At 37.5% G+C, this 21,964-nt stretch overlaps 1 protein-coding gene across 2 annotated transcripts in view; it reads left to right on the top strand.

Annotated features, from left to right (window-relative positions):
- NALCN (sodium leak channel, non-selective) overlaps positions 1–21,964 on the top strand; it is a 228,773-nt gene that overhangs the window by 47,808 nt on the left and 159,001 nt on the right. The window lies entirely within an intron of this gene.

Genomic DNA, 21,964 nt, shown 5'->3' with positions numbered 1-21,964 from the left:
AGTATTCTGCTCAAGTAGAGCACATGCCAGAAAGAGAAGCTGTGCTATTTGCTTTGGAGTGATGAAGTTATTAGCTATTTTTACATTGCCTGGGATCCCAGGATTTAAGTAACTTTAAAACAATGCCTTTATTTAAGAAGAGTCAACTGTCAGTTATCACCAGCATGCAAATGTGATGACTAATTTCTGTGTTTTATTTATAATTCCCTTTAGAGTATTTGTTCTATTTCTCTAATTTTAGTAGTAATTCCCATGCAAAAAAAAAACCAAAACAAAAACCAACAACAAAAAGATTTTTAAACTTTGATAATCATCTTCCTACTAAAGAGGAGCAGGGAGAGGAAAAAGAGGTAATGTGTCTTTGTGACTATCTGGCTTTGAACTGTCAGAACATCACCCAGAAAAATGATGGGGAGTTGGGCAGATTTTGCAATACATCTTCAATTTATGTTCTGTGAATAACTCTGTGGAGTTACCAGGAGAATAAATTCACTGCTGGCTACAATGTGTCATGCCATGGGGAAACAAGTGAAAAAACAGTAATTCAGGAAAGGTGGTAAGAGCATTTTCATCCCTGGCAAGATCCATATCCAAATGAAAAATATGCAGTTACTCTGTCAGAACATTGTTGCTATCTCACTTTTTTTAACAGACAGAAGTCCAAAAGGAGCCTGCAGCTGTAGATTTTATTAAGCACAGGTAGGGAAGTCCCTTCAAATGCCTGCAGGCCTTATTCTTTCTGATGTGTCTCTGGCTCTCTGATAAGTTTTTTTTAGTTTTTTTTTCCTGGCTTGAGCTCCAGACTGGCCCTAGCTGAACTTGAAGGTAATAAAAAGTTTTAATGACTGAATAACTGCAATCCAAAAGGTTTTTTGCATATTGAAAGCTTTTGCAGCTGAAGTCGCTTCAGTTTGTACTCAGGCTGCTGAATACACACATGACACAAAGAGTTACAAGAAATAGTCTTAGAGTCCTGTTATAACAAGTGCACTATAATACCAATACTTTCTGAAAAAAAAACTGTTTGTTTTTGTTTTTTGTTGTGAGAAAGGGAGAAAAGATGTTTCAACCAAGCTCCATTGTGTTTCTTCTGGGCATCAGAAGTACCAGTTGTACCACTACTGCTAGCTGAATAGCACTGCTGAAAGTACCTATCTTTTATGTAACTTTTTTCCTCACTAGATCTCAAAGGATAACCCTGTCTGATCTCTTAGACAACTTTCAGATTCCTAAGTTAGTAGCCTACTCCCATGCCTGGGTGAGCATGAGCTGAGTTCACATTAGATACTAAAAATCCACATGCAAATTCTCTAGTTTGAGAAGGTTTGGCAGAAGAACATGGAACAGGAGTATCATCAGAAGAATTACACCTCAGATTGAAGTCACTCTTCTTATTCAACAGGCAAAATTATTTGTGGCATTGAAGGCTGTTATTCTGGCTGCTTGCCTAGTTCCCAGGGAAAAGTAGCTGCAATGCCTTGCACAAGCTGAAGTGGGTAGATGACTTGAAGGAGGCTTAGGGTGCTTAATAAAGGATGCTTCTGTGTTTTTAATGATGGGGGAAGGTTGGCAAAGCAGGTGAAACAGTTTGTCCCAGTTTTGTACCTGCAAATCTGCTTGAAAAAACAGGGCTTAAATTCTGTTCTCCAAGTTGTGGTCTTATACTTTATCAGTATCTCATTCTGAGTGCTGTATTTTGAAGATCAAAAATTGCTAATGGACCTAGAAGACTTGTAATTGATTTATTGTTTTTTGTCTAGAAATAGGTAAGTAGGATGTAACACCTCTCAGTACAGCAGCCAGAAGTTTAAGTAGAATATCAATTGAAAGCTTATTCTTAAATTTTAAGCTACTGGGTAAGACAGAGCAACTTTGCCACAAAATGTTAAATAAATTAACTCAAATTAGGAGTGTTGTAAACAGGGTTATAACAAGCAGGTTTATCAATATTTTATAAATCTCCATTTTTTGATGCACCTTTGTATGTAGGTAATAGGTAAGAAATGCTGTAGTTATTTTCTGTGTAATTATACTATTTCATTGTATAAAATCACTGATTTTTACTTGCAGATATGACGCAGCCTGTCCTGTTGGTTCATAAAATCTATCATTACAAAAATCACAAGAGCATAGGAGTTTGGCAGCTACTCTATAATTAGAACCGTTTAATTTGTGATACATAAGTGCAAGCTACATAAGTGCAAACGTTTCATAATTTCTGTTATTTTTCTTCTCTTCAAAGAAAAAAGGAGGCTCTTCTGCAATTTTATGACTGGGTGGAGACCAAACTGTCCTAATCAGATATAAGTTTATAGAGATTTTTATATTGTGAGGGCTGTCCCAAGTAGGTGGTTTCATATGTGGAGAATCCCTTAATTTTTGGCTACCCTGACCCACTTTTATAAATGGCTTTGGCTTTAAAGGGATAAAAATGGGAAGGATGATAGTGTAAGTTTTGATGCAGACTTATTATGCCTCATTATGCCTCTTCTACACTTTATGGCCCTGCTGGGCCATGGAGCTTTAAATGTTTTAGTCTTTTGCTATAGGAATTATATTTTATACCTTAAATTATTCTATTGTCGTTCTATAAACTTTCTTCAGCTGATTTACCTCTTTGCTGAAGTGCAGTAATGGCAGAGTAACCCAGTAGAGCCATTGCTTCATGTGTTTATAAGATTTTTTACAGTTTCTATATCCCAAAGAGATATTTTCCATTTTTATTTCCAGTGTGTTGTGGGTGACTTGTGTGTTTTTCTGATTTCTTACAGCCCTTGTGTCGTTTTGAAAAAACTGTCATCACTGTTTACCACCCTTTATTTGCTTACTTGATTATTTCTTTTTATATGTAGACCCTTGCACTTGTCTCAGTAGAATAGCATACTTTTTTTTTTCTTTTTTTTTTTTTTTCCAGATTATTTCTCCTATTTGCAAAGATCTGGAATCTTAATTCTTTCCTGCTGCATTCTTGCAGTGCCTGCTAGCTTACTGTTATCTGAAATTTGATGACTAGAAAATATTTTCTATCAACCTGGTCAAGAGTGAAAAAATAAATAGAAACAGATGAAGATCAGACTCTGATGGAACCTCATTAGACAGTCTTATTTTCTGACAGTGTTTCATTAATAGCTGCTGATAAGGACACTTACCAATGGTTTTGCACCATCACAGAGTGGTTTCACCTAGCCATATTTCTGCACGTTGACATGGTCAGACAATGTTAAAAGTCTTTTAAAATAAAGATGTAGACCATCCAGTCTATTCAGACCAGATCCAGACCATCCAAACCTCCTCTCTTTACAAAACCTGTTTCTATTCTGCATTTGAACAGCAATAATGCAGTAAGATTTATGACATAGATTCTCCAGTGCCTGCATCCTTTCAATATGTAATAATAATGCTTACACCTGATAATTGTGAAAGTAATTTTTCAAACATGAGCCACATCAGCATCTGTCTACAATTCCTCTGTTCTCCCACATACATATTTCTAGAGTGGATGTAGGAGGAAATTAAAACCAATCAGTTTATCCAGCTTTTCCATGGTAATCTCTGATGAGAGTGAAATTACCAAAAGATGGGGCAGTTTAGGCTGGCTGTACCTTCAGGAAAGTCATGAGCAGCAGAGTTCTGTCTAAGAACTGGTTATTAAACTGGAGAACTAATGAAACACTGAGTGGAGAACTAATTAGCTAAGGCCTTAGTACCCCAAATCCCTTTCTCTGGGAAGTTCTGAAATGGGAAGAAGGAATAGTAGAGAAAGAATAAATAATCTGTCCCTTAGGTGAAGTGACTTCAGGTGTCTAAGGTTCTAGCTGATGGAAGGTTACAAAAAGTTACTGCTTCTTCTAGTAATTTGCTTGTGAACTTAGTAGAAATCCAAGTACTCTTCCCAACTGTTTGACACAGAACTTGACTTCTTAAGTAGGTGTTGTCTTACACAGTGGGAGCCTTCATATTAAATGAAGTCTTTTATCCATCGTGATGGTTGAAAGATTTTTCAAATACTACCTGTGAGGCTGAGTAGGAGTAAGAGAAAGGGTATGAATGAAAGGCTTGTCTGGCTGTGTGGATGTGGGTGGCAAAGTTCCTTACTATTGACTAAACCTTTATGGTACTGTCAAGCTCTTCTCTTTCTCATACTTTTTAGCTGATTTTGATTCAGTATAAAAAGGGTGATGTTTCCTTCGTGTTAGAACAGCCTTCAGCCTTGTCTCCCACTGTGAGAGCATCATGTACATTCACAGTTGGTCTGATGCTTTTCTGATTGCACTTTTTTCTTCTCTGGTTTTCCTAGCTGTGCTTAATGCCATAGGGTTTAGCTGATGACAATATCATGAAGTGTGCAAAAAACATTAAACTAAATACTGAGAAAAATGACCTTGTTTTGTGAAGAAATCCCATTAGTTGTACAGTTCATTACACATGTGATTCTATTTGCATAATTATTTTCACCTGATATATCTAAAAAGCCACAAATATAATTGTTGAACTAAACAACAGCATGCAAGCCTTTACAATTGGAGAATTAGAACAAGTACTTCTGCTTTCCCTGTCACTATTTATTTAGGGCCACACTAAGGATGTTGGTAGTACTGTCTATGTGGATGCTCCTAAAAAGGGTTCCACATAGGCACAAAAGTGCTGAACCTCTGCTGTTCCTGGATCCTTGGCAGTTTTCTTCCTTAACTGTACTTTCCACACAGTACCAGATCTCTTTTGCATTCAGATTTTTGTGACATCTGGCTGGTAATCATACCACATGCCTTAAGGGTGCAATCATCTATAATCATCTACAGATGTATACTTGCAGCTACATTACTGATTTTACTCTTCACAAAATCCTAGAGAATGTTGTGGGGCTTTTTCCTCCTTTACAGTGTTACATACTGGTTCTCAAAAGGAGAAGGAATTTCTGAATGAAGGATACCTAAAAGTTAAAAAATATGCCTCATAATAAGGGAAAGAAGTTTTATGACATGAAAATCATTCTGAAAGGAGAAGACGATGTTATTCTGGGCTGTATCATCAACCCATCTGTCATTTGCAAGGTCCAGTACCCTATTAAATGATACTAATTAAATTTCATACATGCAAAGAGTATTAGACAAAGACTACCATATTGATGTCCAATTTACATATAGGAGATAAATATGGGACAAATAATGACATTTCAATGATATGGAGTGCTTCAAATTACGTACACAAAAATTACATCAGTATTAAACCTTACTTGCCTTACAGTAGAAGTGAACTCTCTTCACTGAGCCAGCAAAATCATGTCATTTCATGGGCTGTAAAACAGCAACAGAGCTTTAGGTTTCAGATACTTCCCTTTTATTCAGATACTTACCTTTTAAAATAAGGCCTTTTTCCTTATGATATATATATATATCACACACACACACACATATACACAATATATGTACAATTATATAATTTCAATATTCTTGGCATGCCTACAGTTGAGAGCCTTTTTGAAAACTGGCAATTAGAAGAAAAGATTGTATGTAATGATTATGATTACATTAAAAGTAAACCTAATTTAATATTTATTAATGAAACTTCATGGTGGGGCTAAAGTCAACTTCTTTGATTCACTTACAGGTATTGTCTTAATAGAAGATTTGTACAGGAATCAAAATAGCCCCTTTTTTACCCATAAATTGCAACTTTATGTACCTAACATGGAAATTACACTGGTTGTCTTAGGAGTACTTTTCTGATGGGGAAAAGACTTTCAAGTGTGCATCCAGTTTGAATTGAAAAGATGCTGCTCTTAGACTGGAAAAAGATTGGGGTGGCATTAGGTTCTTTGCTCAAAAGGAATTAACACTGGGAATCTCAGTTTTGTGCCTCACTGACATAATCCATTAAGTATTTTTGCCATAAGAGAGTTAGTGTTGCCTGGGGGTTGGGTACCTGTCTCTAGGATTACAGTTCATGGGGTCTGAGTAGTATGTTGAGAGTTAAGGTGTGATAGACACATGAAGTCCAAACAGTTGTAAAGGGAGTAAGGATGTTCTCACAAGTCTGGAATAAAAGCTGAAAAGTCAGCCTAAATCAGATCCCCAGTTAGGTACTCCTAGAAACCTCAAGCATTCGGAGGTGCAAGTACAGTTTTTTTATGTGGACATCTATATAGTGAATTTGGCTGCAGGAGACTGGTACAGGTTCTTTAAGAGAAAACAGAAATGACTCATGTTTTTGTATAGTAGTGCAGTGGTCAAAATAAAACACTTGCATTCTGGAAGGATGTCCTACTCACCCCTGTGCAGGGTCTGAGGCAAAGCATTCTCCTTTTCTACGTCCTTCCCTCTGAGTCTGCAGGAGATGGAATTCTTAGCTCCAGAGGAAAGTGAGCAACATCAGACTGGTGATGAGGGGCAGTACTATAAAGACCTGCTCTTTGTTATTCTTCTGGTAAAGTTATTCCACTTTTTCTCCATGGACTGCCTAAAACAAAAATGTATAAAACCACCTTTGATACTTAGGAGGCTGATGGTTAACAAGACACAGCAATGTCAAAGAAAACACTTGAAAATCCAGCTTCCCATTCCTGCTGCCACTGGATGGAGAAAAGAGCTTGTTATTGGTGGCAGAGGCTGATCTTTTCATTCATCCATCCCTCTGTGCCCACTTGACATGTTTGTCTCTTGGTGGCAATATTAGCAGTCACTTGGTCTTTCTAGGTCCCTGGCATGGGCAAAAGGAGCAGGTGGATTATGACTGATTAATTGTCCAAGGCAACTGCCTACTTTGCCAGCTCTGGGACTTCCAGGTTCATGGGTAACAGTTGGTTACAAGTTAATGAGCAGAATAAAAACTATATTTGCAGGTTATTTGTTCAAAGTAGGAGATACAACTGATTGTGGGAAGGATTACAAGGGTGTGTGCAGCCTATTCACACAGTCTTCTCCACCTGAATGAAGCCACTGTTTTTCTGTACAGACAGCCAGAAATGCAGATTAGCATTAACATGAAATCTGGACTCCCTTGCCTTTAAGTCAGATGGTTTATGGGATAATAGAAATAAATGAGAATGTAGCTGTTAACTCAGAGCCTCCATTTAATTGTACCCATTAAAGGCTGAGATATTGAGCTCTTGTGAAGGAAGCATTGGCTCAGTAATGATTTAATCAAAATTTGTGGTCAGATTCTTTAATTCTACAAATTATATGCATGCTTGATATACATATTGAGTCTTCTCATTCTGTTTATTCTGGCAGGTGCATCACAGTATAAAAAACTTTGATAAACAGGTCTGATCTCATTCCACTTACGCAGCTTTGTGATTCAGGCACTTGCATGTAAAGACCTTAATAAGGAGGCTTTCATCCATGACAGTGTCCTGTGGAGTTATCATGTGGTAACATGTCAAGTGATAACAGTGTTAATGTGTGAAGGTGTCAGAATGTAATTAGGGAAGCCATTCAGACTGTCCAGTGGTAGAATTAATATTTTCTAAATGTGAGCCAGAATGACTTAAAGCATGCCCCATTAGGCCACTGATTGAGAAACCAGCAAAGATCATTATTTCTCAAATGGTGATAGATTTTTGTTTTTCTCACTGTATTTATTCCTAAGCCTTGTAGACAGAGAGCAATAGAGCCCTGCTCCCAGCTGAGGCACTGGTGTGGGCAATAGAGGGAATTACTCTTATTTGTTTTGCTGCCAATTAACATAAACTCATTCAGGTATTCAGAACTAAAGAGAGACTTAGGGAAACCACATTTCCTCCTTCATCTGCCTCAACTTCAGTCTGCACACCTCTCCTCCCCGTGTCCTATCCCCCACTCCTCTGCTTTCACTATCTGTGAGGTGAGGCACTGGAAGCCACTGTCAGTGCATAGTGGTTTCCTTTTTTTGCTGCTCCTGCTATCCTACTCTTCTGCTGCTGTTCCTGCTTTCTTAATCATCTCCTTAGCTCCTGCAAAGACTTAGCCAGGGGCTGCAGACCCTTCAGAGATGTCCCTGCTGTGGCTTGCCTGCTGCTACCCAGAGCCTGCCACTTGTGCCTCCTGCCTCCTGTACCTAAATAAACCTGGGTGTGACAGCTCAGACCACCTTTGCACAGGCTCCTTTAGGAGGTTACAGAGGTTTTTGGTGAACACAGAGAAGAAAGCTGTTCATATACCCTGTACAAATGAGAACAGTATGCAGTCCTCATTGTGCTGTTTCTCTTGGAAAATAATTCTAGTTACAAAGGACGTGTTCACTGCGAGGAGTGAAGCATAGCTATGTGAATGAGGTAAACAAGTTCATTTTGTTCCTGAGATGTAATGAGCAAGCTGAAAGGGAGTCAAGTAATAAATCCCTTTACAGGCTTGAGACACAATACTGTTTTCACTAGTTGTAGCTTCTTAAGGACCTACTTAAAAGGCCATGTTTAGTTTCTCACCAGAAAGAGCTTTTTCTTTGGGATTTTTTTTTTATTTGGCAAGAAAAGTACTAGTGAATTGAGTGGTTGGAATTTGAATGCAGACAAATATATTTATGAAAAACCCAAACATTTTGTATCAGTAAGTATCACTACCTAAGCAAATAATCACCACTAAGTCAAAGTGAAAACACTTGATGTCTCCCCTAAAGCCATGCTGAAGCCCTCATGGAAGTTACTGGATTTGGTGTAGGGAACACTTGGTGAAAATGTCAGCATTTTTTGCTATACAAATACATTTTATATTCTTCTAGTTTAATGCTGGATTAAATTATCCCAGAGGTTCCTTTGGGTTTTGGGTTTGGTTCTATATATTATGTATTTTTTAGCTTGATAGTTTTGTTTCAGCCTTCCATATGGTTCAAAAGTGAATGACCTGCAGGTCATACCTTAGGAGAAATTGTCTTTGTCTTTTGCTTTGTTTTTCTAACTATGGTTCTGACACTTCCATACTTCTAACAAATGATAACAGAAAAGAAATAATACTAGCCTACCATGGACAATAGATTAGTATTTACTTAAATATCTGTACTAGATTTTTGGATGTGTATTTTTAAGTGTTGCTTGACTCCTGGCTTTGGAGAATTACTCAGTCTAGTCTAAGAAACAATATGGTATGATTTAATTCTCAAATTGATTCACCAAGAAAGGACTGTTCCTTATGAACAGAAACAGCAATTAAGAAGACCAGGCAAATGTAATTTATCAAAATATGCTTATATGGCACAAATATTTCTATCCTTAGCAATGTCTATGGAATGTGCATATCTTGCACTACTCAGTAAAGCAGAGTTCAGTAAACCAACAGCTTGCAAACAACAGATAACAGCAAGTTTTTCACCTTGACCTATCTCCACTTTCTGCAAAGTAAACATTATATTTTGATCCCCTTTCTGACCTTTTGAGTAAGAAATATTAGCAAGAACTTTAAAATTAGCCACATAAGTTTCCAAGTAGGTCACCAGTCCTGCAGTTTATATGACTGTGATGTGATCTGGTGGTATTGCACTGTTTCCATGGCTTAGCAAGGATATCACTCTGCATGCTTATCACTTTTCCCCCTTAAATGCTCACCATTTATTGATGCATGTACTTTAAGAAAGGATAATACTACAGTAGGTCTGAGCATATCTTTCAGGCCTGAGTTCTTGATGAGCCTTCCACTGAAGAGGTGTAGTTTGCCAGACATATTCAGATTATTTCAGGTTTTTTTCAGTATGATAATTCCATCTGAACAAGCAGAATTTTTTCAAAATAACAGTTCTCTAATGTAAGGCAGTGTTAGTCATTGAGTTTGCATGGATTGTGGATGTATGTGAACAGGAAAAATCAGGTAATTTCTTCATTTGCAGGGAACAGAATGCCAAAATTACCAGACTCTAGCAGGAAGCATGTTTCTTGAAAATTTTCAGGCTTTTCCAGCTTTTTAATTTCTTACTGCTGCTGAAGGGAGTCACATCTGTTGTATCATTTGTTGTTGTGTGAGTAATGTGGATTTGGTTTTATTGGAGAATATATTAGCAAAGAGCCTTTCATAAGAAATCTGTAGATTAGAATCAACTGTGCCTTAAATACATTATGTAAGGCCCTGAATTTTCAGTGGAAGGCCAGTGGGCTTTATTTAAAGGCTACATCTTAACAGGTGGACCTGCACCTCTGAGGTCCTGGTTTTGTATACCCTGGCTGTGTTGTTAGCTTAGATCAGAGAGATACTTCATTGCTGCTGCTTTATTCCTGCTTGATCACTGTGGGACAGGGAACTGATAACATGAACCAGAAGGCAGCTGCAGTCTCCCTTCCCCAGGGCTGAGGAAGCAGTGTCCTGGCACTCCAGAGTGCACACTGACTGCTGAAACTGGCTGGGCTCTGTGGATCCAGGGGCATGACAGGAATGTACATATTTTCTGCTATGGATGGTCACAGGAAAGTCTTGGTATTTCCACGTTGGACGATTAACAGGGAGATACCTAAACCCACATATTTTCAAAGAAGTAAACTAAGACAATGCTTCTGATTTTAAACGACTGAATAAGTCACCTGAATTCGAAAAAATAAATAAATAGTAGGATGCTCTATTTAACTCCCTTACCTATTTGATGTTTCGGTGTGCTTCCCACTTTTCTCAGTGAGGCCATCTTTGTTGCCTTGTTAGGCTTGTTCTTTTTTTTTCTTTTTTTTTTTCTTCCTTTCTTTTCTTTTCTTTTCTTTTCTTTTCTTTTCTTTTCTTTTCTTTTCTTTTCTTTTCTTTTCTTTTCTTTTCTTTTCTTTTCTTTTCTTTTCTTTTCTTTTCTTTTCTTTTCTTTTCTTTTCTTTTCTTTTCTTTTCTTTTCTTTTCTTTTCTTTTCTTTTCTTTTCTTTTCTTTTCTTTTCTTTTTTCTTTTCTTTTCTTTTCTTTTCTTTTCTTTTTTCTTTTCTTTTCTTTCTTTTTTTTCCTTTTAGCAATGGTTAAGGGACACACAAAAATTGAACAAATAATGTCCATGGAATTAGCTCAGTTACACTAACAAATGGTATGTTGAAAGTTGTAGAGTTTTGGAAACTTGGAGTAATTTGAGCAACCCTCCAGAATTTTAATGTATTTTTGTGTTAATCTCAAATTAATTGAGTCTTGCATTAAACCAGGCAATCAGGTGAAACTAATGTGAATAAATTAGTCCAATTGTCTTGTACTGACAGTCAAAGAGAATTCGCTGTTGCTGGGAAAATTCAGTGGAATTTACTTTCTCCTGGCATTTCAGAGTGTTCTGTGTTTCAGCAGCTAAATAGTTGCAGATTTTTTCCAGAAAGGTTTATATTTTCTTTTGTTCTCAATTTTGTTTGTAACTCTAGGTCTTTCCTGGTAGCCATCTTTTTATTCTATGTATACTTTGATAAATCACTTGTGTCTTTGTAGTGTGCTGCACAGAATTTAATAACCTGTCTGACATCTGTGCTGTGTGCTTCCTCCTATCTCTCTTTCATTCCCATCTGTGCATGGGAATGTAGAAAGATGTTTTGCACACTAAACCAGTATGTTTTGGTTATATTTCATTTTGAAAGCAAGTACTTTGAAGTTTTCCTTCTAACATGCCTTCTGACAAGTACTTGTGTGATAGGGATGGCAGTGTTAAGAAAAAAACAGGGATCACACATGCTGATGTTAACTAGAAGTCCCATAAACCATCCCTGATCATAAGCTGAAGAGCTGGAGGAGCAAAATTTTGCAGAAAGGCTGTCCTATTAGAAGTGTATAAGAAAATGGAAGTTGAGGCAGGTCAAGTGAAAGCTTTAATTGCATCTTGTTGCATTTTTTTTTTTTTTACTGTAAGCTATCTCATCTCAGACACTGATCCCTTATTGACCTATAACCTCATGTACTGTTTCATAGTTTACCTCAAGTAGCAAAGTCTTAAGTTCTATGTAAGTTCCCCTGTGATTTGAAGGAGACTGCAAGCATAATAACAACAGAAAAACCCCAAACAACAAACCAACCAAACCCCATATGTTGGCTTCCTACTGAACCCCTTAAAAACTCCCACCCCTTGATCCCAACTATTTTGTGTCTCGGGATACCTTAGTTTCTCTAAGGCTTGCCTTAGAGAGGGTTTAAGGAGTCTTGGAATGGAACTTGCAGGGAATGTGGTGCTGAAGACATTGTGGCTGGCTCTGCAGTGCCCAGGTTCCCAGAGGACACCCCTAGGAGCAGGCAGCCCTCACACTGCACCCCACAGATGCTCTGCAGCACATCATCACTCACTGCTACAGATCAGGAGGTTGGTGTAGCCTGAGTACTATTTCCACATATGACCTTCTTACACTTATTTTCTGCTGTCCCTGCTCCAGCGTAGCAAGGCCTGCCAGCATTATTTTGAGGTGATACATACTCTCTGAAGGCAGAGGAGGAAATTTGCTTTTGTACTGCTGCTTCTGCTCACTTATAATTCCTATGGGAAGCATAAGCTAAAACAGCTCTATTATCTACAATGATTTTTCTTTTTTCTCTAATGCAGGATGCTAACCAAAGGGTCAGATAATTTTCAGAGGATAAGTAAAGCAGTCAGAGTGCTAGGAATGCCATGGTCAAAGGAAAATAAATGCATATTAAGACCATCTCCTTAATGAGGGTTGACTAAGAAAATAGAGTTGCTTCAAGCACAAGCAACCTCCCATCCCACCAGTTTGCACTCTGAATGACAACTAAAGAAAGGCTTATAACAAAGACAACAATTATTTGCGTGGATAACTCAGGGTCTGACAAGGAACAGAGAACAATGTGAAAAAACAGAGTCAGGAGTTGAAGGTGTGACAGTAGTGTGAACAGCCCTGAAACAAAATATGTGACTAATTCCAGCCACACTAAGGAGCAGGAAACTCTTAGCCAATAAGCAAAGCATGAAGTTAGGCAATTAGAAACCTGTCATTCCATATGAAGAAAATTAGATCCTATCGGTTTAATTATCAGTCAGACCCATTAAGACAATATAGCTCTACATAATGAAACCTGCAGTAACTGGATAATAGAGGTAATAGTTTTCGCAGTGGAAGATTTGCACTTTCAGAGAAGAGCTTCAGTCTGTGACTGCTTTACAGTCTTTGACCTTCCAACACCTCCATAATGCATGGGACACATTGGTTTTACCTTGTCTCCTGAGATTTGATTATTTTATCCTAAACAGCATTTTCATAAAGTTGGTGGAAACAACCGAAACCACATCCTACAAACACGATCTGCAGTGCTCATGCTATGTGCTCTCTGTTACTGCAGTGAGAGCAGCTTACCAAATCATCTCTGATTTAAGACTTTTGATTTGATAACACAGGGCCAGCTTGCAGCTTGGCTTTCCCACTTCTGCTGGGGAATAATGCTGTTCCAGGAAATCTAGATCACAGATGGTCACCCCAGAGGGGGTAGCACACACAGAGAAGCAGCTTAGGTGTGACTCGCCAGCACATCAGCTCATCCATGGTGTCAGACTTCGGTCAGGCTGCTAGCCTTGCAGTGCCCCATGGTAAGTGTGTAATAGTCTACTCCATTATATAGTGCACAGTCTCATTTTATTACTCCCATATTTAAGTAGTGAATATTTCTTTTCCTAAGTGTCTTTTCCCTACTGCTCTTAGGGACTTTCAGTAATGTGTTCTACTCCAGGGTAGTTGTCAATGACGTTGCCACATGAATAAATTCTTACACAGTATCTAGTACACACTGAGTAGTATAGGAAAAGACCTAGCTTAACAAGCTAAATAATAGTATATTTTGGATCCCCTGTGAGCTACTGAAATACTAATTAAAATTGAAATATTTGTTGCAAAAAATTCAAAAGAAGTGAAAACACTTAAAAAATTTTCTGTGAGAAGACCTCCTCAGTCACCAGTGGGACAGGGACATCTAACTGTTCCGTGATAAACTCTTCAGAAATCTGTTTTATTTCTCGAGGAGCTGACTGTACATAGCTGAGTCATCTTGACAGAAGTTAGCCAGGGGCTGAAAAATTCAAATAAAATAGATTAGTCACAACAGGACTTCTGTATTTTTCTTGTGATAAATTGTGGTATTATTTTCTTCTAATTATCTGCCTGTGGCAGGTTTTGCTTGATTTTGATAGTGGTACGTGTAACACTGACACATCTTTCTGCATTAGCCAATTTTGGTATAGTCTACATATGAATATTTTTCTTACATTTGTATAACTAAGGTTAAGTGACAATTAATTAAATATGCCAATCATCCTCTCTCAAACAAAAAAGCTTCAGTCGTGTTACTATTTAATCCTCTTCTCCAAAACAAACTCTACTGATGTTTTCTTCTTCCTTTTACTTTATTTTCCATTTCATGTTGAATTCTGCCATTACCTGCATGTTCTCTTTTTTTCCTCAATATCTGATACAGAATTAGGGAGCAGTGATAGTCATTCATGGAGGGGCAGGGGCAGTGAATGGAAACTGCACATGCCAGAGGCCATTTCAAAAGTCAGCATTCTGCCATTATTATACCATAGCCACAGATATGTATTTCACTGACATTCACATATCAAGATGGTAACCACCCTGGAAATATCTAAGGATAGTGACTACAGTCAATGGGGCTTTAAGAGAAATTCTGAGGAAAGTTTGGAGTAGCAGGGGAGCATACTGTTCTTGAATAGTTGCTCTGGGACACCTTGTAGGATTAATTTAATAGGCATTTGCATGGTTATTTCATAATCAGATTAGGTTTGGCATTCATACCTGGTCATTTTATTCAGTGAAAAATGCTGTTTCTACTATGCAATTATTGAGAACTGTGGCTAACCTGCTCTGATTTAACAATTGTCTTAAAAAATGCAACCAAAAGTAGATTGCTAGTTGCTTCAAATGTATCTGTTTTCTGTCTATTTGCTCTTCAAACATTGTGCCAAAACTGTCAGATATGATGCTTTATTTTATCATACCAAACTAGCTTGTTTCTGCATCAGCTTGTTTCTCTGGAATGCTTTCTGATTTCATTCATTCCTTGGAAGTGCTATGGAATCTATAATACAAATGCTTTCATAGATCTGCAGACTACTGATGTCTCTAAGAGCTAGGACTCCTTTTTTTTTTTTTTTTTTTTTTTTTTCTAAACACATGTTTACTTCCCTCTGGTTTTTAAGCAGATCTTCATTTCAGCTAAATAGTAGTGCCATCAGTAGTTTTGACCCACTATACTCAACAGCAGTTTTTTAGTATTCTAATGGTTAGGGCTGCTATAGTGAACATTTTGATCGAAGAATGGGGATATTGGTAGTTTTGTACACAATTCACTTATCACAGACAGAGCCAGGATTACAGCTTTGTCCACAGTATCCTCAGGCACAATGGGCAAGGTGCAATTTAGGAAGAGTTTTCACAGGAGAATTTTAATGCAGTTTAAAAGTAAACAAATATTTTGTACAAAACCAGACTCCTTATTCTGCCCTTCCTGAGCTGTTGTGCTGTACTTTATAAAATCAACAGCATTGCTGAGAACTTCCAGAACAGACAACAGTGTTAATCCATAACTTCATTAGAAGAATTCCTAGAAATTTCCCCTGTCAGGAAGCCAGTGAAAAGTAAATAGCTAGCAGCTCTGTACTGTTTGCTAATTGAGGAATAAGTCTGTGTTATTTAAAACAACAGGGCTCTATTTGACTTACTAGGGTTTTGTTTGGGGCCTATCACATTTACTGTAAATCACATTTACTGATGAAAATGTGTTTTTTTCAGCTGGAAGGAACCTCAGTGATGCTCTTCTCCACTCCTTGTGACAGTAGGGATTGTGCTGGGTATGAAGCCCCAACTTAGAAAACTTAGGAATGGAAGAGGCAAAACAAGATGAAAAACACTTTTAGGACTTCATTTCTCTGATGGTTAGAAAACATGTAGAATCAGCAGCTCTCATGTTCATGGCCACTATTTCAATGCCATTATTACTTTTTGTCTTTCCTTATGGTGAGACACAAAGATATTTACATTCTGTTCTTTTTTCATTTTTTGCCAACCTCAACTTGGGAACTTCCTCCTACCAGACATTGCATTTGCACTTAGATATTTGGCTGTGTATCCTTCTGATGCATAGTGCTGCTGAGCTATACATGTGTAAACTATGGAATTGAGTCAGAAACAAGATTTGCACTAATAAAATCATCTTGGCATCGATCTTTGGTCTACAAGCAGTGTGATCTAGACTGGCTCATGTTTACACTGCTCAAGCCTGGTCCTTTCTAGAGTGAGATGGTTGTGTATCCATATGTACAGTGATTGCACCCCATAAGCCACCTCTTTGGCCCCAAAACATAAATCAATAATATGGGATTTTTCAATCTAAGGTTTCCACTAGCATTGTGTCACAACACTGTTGTCACAGCCTACCAGGGATGTGATTTTATAAGCCAGTATTGAAGGTTTTTATGGCATGAGAGAGTGTCTGCCTGTGGAAGATGTTGAGTATTTGGATGTTCCTATTTGGAATAGGACCAAAGGTGTGGATGGGTTGGAGTCAGCTGCATTTGGTACAAACATATCCATGAGAAGGTAACATCAGGGAACCCAAGCTACACTACTTGACTATGTAAGTTCTCACAGAAATGCTGCTTTTCGGGAGACTCAGGCTGTGGTTTGATGTGTGTTAAGATCCACAGTAAAGATTGCTGAGGATGGGGCAGGGTATGTGGATGTGTTACTGCTGAAGTCACAGAGAGAGGCACACCATCCTGAATTTGTACCAGCTTCATGCTTCTGTGCCAAATTTATGCTGGAGAGCAGATAATACTTCCAGTGGCACAAGTTAAGGCATAGATAGAAAATACAAGTTGCAGTTTGCAACCTTTCAGTACAAAGTGAAGCCCTCAGAAAGGGTATTTTTAAAGGGGCATGGTCTGCTTAAAGCAAATTAGTACTTTGTGTAAAATGGCTGTAGTACTTTTAACATATTATTCAGAGCCTTACAGACAGTTAATTTATAATCAAATCATGTCTTGAGTGACATTTTATTTATTCACAGTGTTACTTTACACTTTAAAGAAGTTAGATCTACAGCCTATGACTCACAAATATTTCCTTTATGGCAGAAAAAAAGAAAAAAAATGCTTTTTGCTGAAGAATATGATTTATCCAGTTCTGAAGCAGTGGAATTTGGCTCTGCACCACCACTCCTACACCAGTTTTCCAGGCACTCTAATGCAAGGTGCTTTTTGTACTTTGAACTGTTTCTTTGTAGTGTCTACGTGCAGCATTTGGAAAAGGTGCAGCTGAAAAAATTGCAGATTACTTTGTGCATGTTAATGTTATTCTTTTTATAACTTGTAAGTTGCTCTACTAGCTTTACAGAACACTCTGATGCTGTATAATTAGAGAGAACTAGTGTGACCCTCAAAAGACACCTATTTGAAGGTCCAGCTCATTGCCTGGCCACTCCAAGAATGAATCATCTCTACCTTTGTCAGTCCTCATAGAAACTTACTTGTCTGGTGTATTCTTAAAGAACTCCAAGGAGAAAAAAAAATTACAGTCCTCTCAGTTATTCCAATGCTTGTTATTGCCTGCTGGCATTTTTTAATCCTCTGTTTCAATTATTTCTGACCTGAGCACATGAATTCTGCTAAAAGCAGTTAGTTGATACTGTAAAATAAATGGGTCTGAAATCAGTTGTGCTTTCTTCTCTTGACTTCATCTTATAGCATAAATTTTTAGCTTTATTTTTAATGTGGCAGGCAATTTAATAAATGTTTTGAAAACAATATATTGATCAAATATAGTGTTTTCCCAGTATCTTTTATGTTTTGTGGGTACTTCTGTGATTGAATCTCAGAACGTCTCAGAACCAGACTTTGCTTCCACTAAGGGAATGACAAAACATCTTCTGGCTTCAAGCACTACTACTGAGGCCAGGACAGAATATTTTGAACTTATCTCCTTCAGCATCTTAAAGAATACAACCAGCTCCCTGAATAAACATCAGCTCACATGCCTGACTTTGGCCAGTGTGATTTTAAAATTGTGAACATAGTTTTCTCATCAAAAATATTACATAAATGTGCTGGCAGAGTTTCCAAGTTAGAACTGGGATTTGTTTCCTTGTCTGAAAAGTATGTAACAATATAAAACTCAACCCAAGCCCTAGAAGTACCTTCAGACGTGTTACTGAGCATAACAAGATGTATTTATAAAGTCCAGCTGTAACTGTCCTCAGGTATACTTTTATTCCTCAGTAAGTGATAGATAAGTAGAGGGACTTCGACTGCAGTGAAGGGAATGCTTAGTTTTCCGAGTTTTTTTAAGGTGAAAAGTAGGCAGAGAGATACTTGCTGTGAAATTAATGCTGTGAAATTAATGGCAAACAGATATTCATGCCTGAATTTGTGTATGCCACTTGTTAGCACCTTAAGATCTAAAAGCTGTGATTTCATTTCACGAACTGAAAATTATTTTAACATGGAAAATGAGGTCTGTTTAGCTCATCCTTCGATTAAAAAAAGTATTAGGGGTTGGCCTGATCTGTATTTCTTGGGAAACTGCTTGACTTAGCAATGCCAAAACTCTTTTTTTTCTTATGCATAGTACTTTTTTTTCAGATAACGTGTTCATGAAGCACAGTATAAAATGCCACATTTTCCACTTTAGGAAAAAGCTTTGAGAAAAAATATGTTAAATATCATAGGTCTATAAGAAATTAAAGCAACTTCGAGCCAAAGCACAGAGTTGACATACACCTACACAAAGACTAAGCATCTTTGCAGGTAAACTTGATGCTGAGAAAAAGAGAGAAGACATAACTGAGAAAAAAAAAATAATTGATTTGACAGCAAGGAATCCATGTACTTTGTGTTATGGGTGTGTGGAACTATTTTCAGTGGTGCATAAAGGTCAGAAAGGATTTCTGCAGAAGGTGATAATATTGAAAACAAGGTTTAAAAAGAGTGTATTAAAACTTGGAACTTTCTCTCCCAAAAAATGCCTGGCAATTCATACATTTTTTTTCCCAAAGGTTTTGATTTCTGTTTCCAAATAAACCTTGCCAGCTGCTTAGTCTGTTAAGTTAGTCTCCCAATAATTCTTTTGATAACCAGTAGATCTCTAGTCATGCAAAACCTTTTCTATGGTAGTCAAGAGTAAAAGAAGTCAGATGTTGCAAGAATTAATTTTCTTTTCTCTGCAATCTTTCATTTTATGAAGGAGAGAGAGAAACAAAAAAAGGATTTGTGTCTTGAACATCTCTGATTGTTTATGCTAATATGAATATCCCACTGGAAATGCTTCATTTAAGATAGGTAATTTCTTGTAATTTTTATTTTCAAAATACGCAATTTTATGGTTTCTCTCTATCTCCAGGTTCCAGTTATTCTTCTGTTCAGCTGAATCACTAATGAAGTGATTCATTAGCTCCTGCACCTTTTCATCCAGTATGTTCTTTCTGCCTCCACACATTTTCATGCTTTTGAGACAGTTGTTACTACCTGACCAGGCTTAGGACTGGATGAAATGTTCCCTCATTATAAAGCTTACAGTAATGCTAAAATGTCATTTTAGACATGGGACTGTTACTACATGATACAGATACATTTTTTGTTAATTAAGCAAATGAGTTGACACCATGGTGTATGCTAGCTTTACTGTTTCTTGACTGCACTTAAAATGAATTAAATTGCTCTGTCTGTGACTATTGGGAAAGTTGATTTGACAAGTGACTAGTTTTGACTGACAGTGTATGAAAGTCAATGCTGAATTTACATGCCTTGTGTCAAGGAAGATTTGCATACTTTGTTTTTTCTCTTAACAAAGGGATCCATCACTACCTTGATTTTAATAGGCATTCCCAAAGTGCAGTATACAGCTGAATGACAATACAAATACATAATATCTGCACTGAGAACCTGCTTGAATTTGTCTTTTTAATATGATAACCATTGAAGTGTTCATTAAGTTTTAAATCTAACATACTGTGTGAATTTCCAATGCTTCGTTTCTGGACTGTTACTTTGTATGGTTTTTGAAGGCATCTACATACATAATGTATTTTAAAAGAAGAAGTAACAGTCTTATAAAAAGGTGGCTCATTTTCAAAGGAATAAGTTAATATAAATTATAGAGTTTCTTCTGTGTAATGTTTTTTATATTACAACATTTTGTCATAACATTTACTGTAGCAGTCATTTATTCTGCTATGACTGTATCACGGATATTTCATTGGAAAGAGGTAGTGGCAGGCCCATCTTTACAGCATTTGTCAATCTTAAAACCAAGGCCTAGGGATTTCTACCCAAGCAAGGCCTTGGTTTCTAGATCTGAGAAGTATGATTACAGTTTGATTCCCTGACAGGAAAAAGCACAGCTATGGCAGTTTCCTACTTCAAGGCTCCAGCCTGGGGTTCTGGCTGTTCCATTGAGAATGGGTGCCCAGGGATCCAAGAAAAGTTGCATCCCTGAAACAGCTCTTTAGGGAGGAAAGGTGGGAGTTGTTGGTAGTGCTGCAGAGCTCCCAGGTAGAGGTGTGCGAGGTGTGAGCAATTCACAGCTCAGTATTTCCTTGGTTCTTATAAACTGCCAGTAAATTTTGTAAAGCTGACATACACAAAAAAAGCAATGATCATAAGAGAGGTCATATATTAGCACTACAGCTGTGTAATTGCAAGAAGGAAAATGTGGACAATGTTTATGCACACAAAGCCCACTTATGAGCTTTGCTGACAATTTGGATCCCTGTTTGCTAAGTTACTTGTGAAAATATAGCTGAGGAGCATTTTCATTTAAAAAGTATTAAAGAAAAGCAAATATAAATGCTGTTCTGGCAAAATATCTATAAACATGTGGACCTAGAGTAATTTTGAAGAATGTCTGTTTACACCATGGACTTGTTCACAAATGAAAGAGATTTCTCTTTCTAAAGCATAAGGGAGCACAAACTCTATGACATGCAAGACACTGGTGGTATAATTAAGCATGAGCTGCTATGTTCCCATTTACCCAGTACATATGCCAACATTCCTACATTCAAATCAGTAAGATAACGCTTTTGAATAGTGAACAAATTCCTAAAATACATGCAAACAGTGCAATTAAGTCCATCAACATTTTTGCTGAAAGTTGGATGACTTTCTCTGATGCTAAATCTGTAGAACAAATTGCATTTGATCCTAGCACTTAGATTCAGAATGTTTCATTGTCTCTCTATTGGTGGTTTTATGAACACAGTCTATGTATATAATATCTTCTCATATGTAAAAGCTTCATCTTCTCATAAGGAAACATTTTCAAGATGAAGAATCAGTCCTATGACTACTTTATTTGAAGCCACTAAACAGGAGTTAGAATACTGTGTTCAGAATGGTAGTGTGTTTTGTAAGAAAACTGCTGTTGTTAAACAGTGCTCTGTAGTTTCCATCTTACTGTGTTTTCCACAGGTCAGTCACAGAGATATGGCAGTGGGTTTTGAGGTTTTAAAGATGGAGAAAAGCACTGGCATGTTTTGTTTTCCTTCTTTTCCTCCTCATTTCTGCTGGCTGGTATGAGTTGGTCTGAGAGGGCTAAACAGAGAGTGGCTCGCTCACAGACATGCAGGTGACCCCATGAAGCCATAAAGGATTTGATCTTTTTGTTGTATCCACCAGCTACTTCCCAGAAATCCTAACAACTTTGTGCTTGTATTTTGGGATAATTTTTATTCTCTTCTAGTTTCACCAAAGCAATAGTGTAAGACAGCTGGGAAATCCTGAGACCATGCAATGCTTTACAAACACCTTGTTACTGAAGGATAAGATGTACTTTATAATCTGACTGGTCAGGGAGACTGACTGAGCTCCCGGGAGATGTTTAATTTTTTATTATTAATTAATTATCAATTATTGTCCTATTGTATTATCCATTAGGCATGGATACTCAGCCTCATGATTTTAGCAGTGATGATTATCAGGGCCAGAAACAAGGGCTGGTAACATTTCTCAAGCTCAAGCGAGAGGTTGCTGCTTCACGGACCTAACACTCACAAAGCCATCCCGAGGAAGGCTACCTGTCAGCGTTAGCACAACAAACAGAGTGAACTTAGCAGCACCT

The sequence above is a fragment of the Heliangelus exortis genome, chromosome 1, assembly GCF_036169615.1.
Source record: "Heliangelus exortis chromosome 1, bHelExo1.hap1, whole genome shotgun sequence".
Lineage (NCBI taxonomy): Eukaryota > Metazoa > Chordata > Aves > Apodiformes > Trochilidae > Heliangelus > Heliangelus exortis.
Note: the sequence above shows the minus strand (reverse complement) of the source record. Positions and strands in the feature narration are given on the sequence as shown.